The 2,824-nt window shown below is 42.1% G+C and overlaps 1 pseudogene; it reads left to right on the plus strand.

The window, feature by feature from the left end:
- The first annotated feature begins 212 nt into the window (after positions 1-212).
- LOC102864021 lies at positions 213-2,824 on the plus strand (annotated as a pseudogene).

Raw genomic sequence — 2,824 nt, forward strand, 5'->3', positions numbered from 1 at the left:
AAAAAAAAAAGAAATGTGATGTAATACCATTATATGTCAAAATCAACTTAACAGCAGTGAGGATTTTTGTTTGAATAGGGATGCATAAGAACAACAGGAGAAAGAAATAAAGAAAGGTGACAATCTTGAGGTGGTTAAGTCTGAATTTTGGAATCTGATGGCAGTGAGCACTGAAGGACTGTGGTGAGGAAGAAACATGCACTCATGTGGTCATGTGCACAGGTATCTTTTCTCTCAATTCTTTGTATGCACACAAACACCCACAGTGTTTGACACAACCTAGGAGCAAAGAGGGAGTGAAAATAAATCACAGAGGAAATGGAAGAAACTTAAAGAGGAAAAGGGAGACTCTGAAAAGACATTGGTGTTTTTTATAAAAAGATAATTATGACTAAAGGAAAAATAAATGATTTATGAAAAAATATAATTTGGCAAATACTTTAGTGGCAATTTGTTGTTGCTGTGTCCTGCTGAGCTGTAACGGACCTTAGTTTTCAGACGTAGTAAAGTGCGTGGAAGGAGAGGGTCCCTCCTTCTCCCGCTGGGCATCTAGCTGGTGGACTGGAAGCTCATGCCTTTGGAATTGCAGTGTAGCTTCTTACAACGAGGCCACCAGAGAATTAACTTTGAAATACGTGGAGAGGAAATGACAGTAGCCAAAAGTTGTGGTCTTTGCAATTATTTGCTATGCATCAGAGAGCTGGAAAATGGACTAAGGATGATAGAAGAAGAACTGAAGCCTTGGAGTGGTGATGCTGGAGAAGAGTCTTGAATAAACTATGGGCTGCTAAGAAAACAAACATGTTTTGACAGCTACTGGGTCAAGTGAATGGAAGAAGAGCCCTATTTGTTCCCATTCCCAAAAGAGGTGAATTAACAGTGTAGAAATTATTAAACAATATAATTAATATCACATGTAAGTAAAATCTTGCTGAAGATAATTAAAATGACTATTGAAGAATGAGGTAACAGGATTGAGGGAAGATTCATTTACAATCTGTAATATGCAAATGACACAACACTGTTTGCTGGAATGAAAAGGCCTTGAAGGTCTACAGACTTCAGTATACAAGAATCTCTCACGTCTTAGTTGCTAGAGAGGTGTACTCAACTGCTAACCCAAAGCCAATCCTTCTCTGGCAGCTAGAATACACCAGTTGCTCTCCAAGAGAAGAATGGGAAGGTTGTGTCATTTACAACCTTCATAAGTTCACTGGAGGGTCAACTTGAATTGGTTCTAACTCAACAGCCATGACTGAGTGAGTAATACACTAAAAGTCAACAGAAAGAAACAAAATTCCTCACAACTAGATTAAAAAAAAACCCAAAACACCCACCCCATGATAAACTGATAAAGGACTGAAGTTGTCAAGGATTTCATTTTACTTGGGCACACAAACAATGCTCATGGAAGCAGTCAAGAATTTAAATGTATTGCATTTGGCAAATACCTTGTCAAAGGCCTCTTTAAAGTTCTAAAGAGCAAGGACGATACTTTGAAGACTGAAGTGTGTCTGAGCCAAGCCATAATATTTTCATTCACCTCAACATACTAGACAATGAATAAGGAAGACCCAAGAAAAACTGATGCCTTTTATATTGACAAGTTGGTACAGAATACTGAATATACCGTTGGCTGCCCAAAAGGCAAACAAATCTATCTTGAAAGAAATAGAGCTAGAATGTTCCTTAGAAGTAAGAATAAGCACCACCTCCTCTCTGCATGATAAGATGATGATTCATCACCCTTCCATGTCAAGAGTCCCTGCAATTACCTAGGATCCATTCTCACTCTCCTCTTAAAGCTATTTTCTTCCACCAACGCTACTTCTAGGTCTTTGGACCTAGTGATTAGTGGGGAGAGGCTTCTGCCCACAAAGGAGAGCAAAAGAAAGTGCCACCAGTCCTCCACGGTAAGTTAAAAAGAAAATCTCAGGTGTCTACAAACCCTTTTCAGCGAAGGGTGAGTGAGCTGGTGTAGTTCACAGAACAGCTGTCCATCCCAACATGCTTGCTAAGGCCCTGTGCCAAGGGATTCTCCACAAGGACGAGGACCTGGTGATTGTCAACAAGCTCTACGGGGTCCCTGTGCATAGTGGCCCTGATGTCCAGCTCTGTATCAGTGATGTACTGCCCAACTTTGCAAAGATGCTGCATGGCCAAAAGGCAGAGACCCTGCATCTGTGTCAAGGAAACTACAGGTGTGATGGTGTTGGCTTGGGAGAAAGAAGTGGCACATCAAGTCCAGGAGATGTTTCAAACCCGTCGGGTGGCCAAGAAGTACTGGGCTATCACTGTGTGTGTCCCCATGTCTTCAGCAAGAGTTGTTGACATTCCCGCCCTGGAGAAGGAGGCGAAGGCATCACTGCAAGATAGATGATGCTGTCCCAATGCTACCTCATGGACAATGGGAAAATCGTGGAAGTGTGTGGCGGTCAGAAGGCACTTGCTGTGACTCAGTACCAGATGCTAAGCGTACTTTCTCCTCTGCACTCTTTGAGCTCTACGCTGTTACTGGAGTAAAACATCAGCTTCGAGTTCACCTGTCTTTTGCTTTAGACTGTTCAGTCCTTGGTGATCACAAGTACTCAGACTGAAATAGAATGTCCCCCAGAAATAGTCTCTTAGCATCCTAAAGAAGCTGGGGCTAAAACAGTCGAATGCTCGGCAATTAATCCTGCCTGTGTTGGGGTCCTGAAAGGAGGACCTCAACTTGGTCTGCAAGCTTCCTTACTTTTTTGTGCAGTCCCTATACCACTTGGGTTTAGAGATGCCAAGTAAAGGTCAAACAAAAGATGATGAAGCAGGACACCTTGGAGCATGA

The sequence above is a fragment of the Elephantulus edwardii genome, unplaced genomic scaffold (genome assembly GCF_000299155.1).
Source record: "Elephantulus edwardii isolate Elephantulus edwardi_28Jun2011 unplaced genomic scaffold, EleEdw1.0 scaffold00043, whole genome shotgun sequence".
In the NCBI taxonomy this organism is placed as follows: domain Eukaryota; kingdom Metazoa; phylum Chordata; class Mammalia; order Macroscelidea; family Macroscelididae; genus Elephantulus; species Elephantulus edwardii.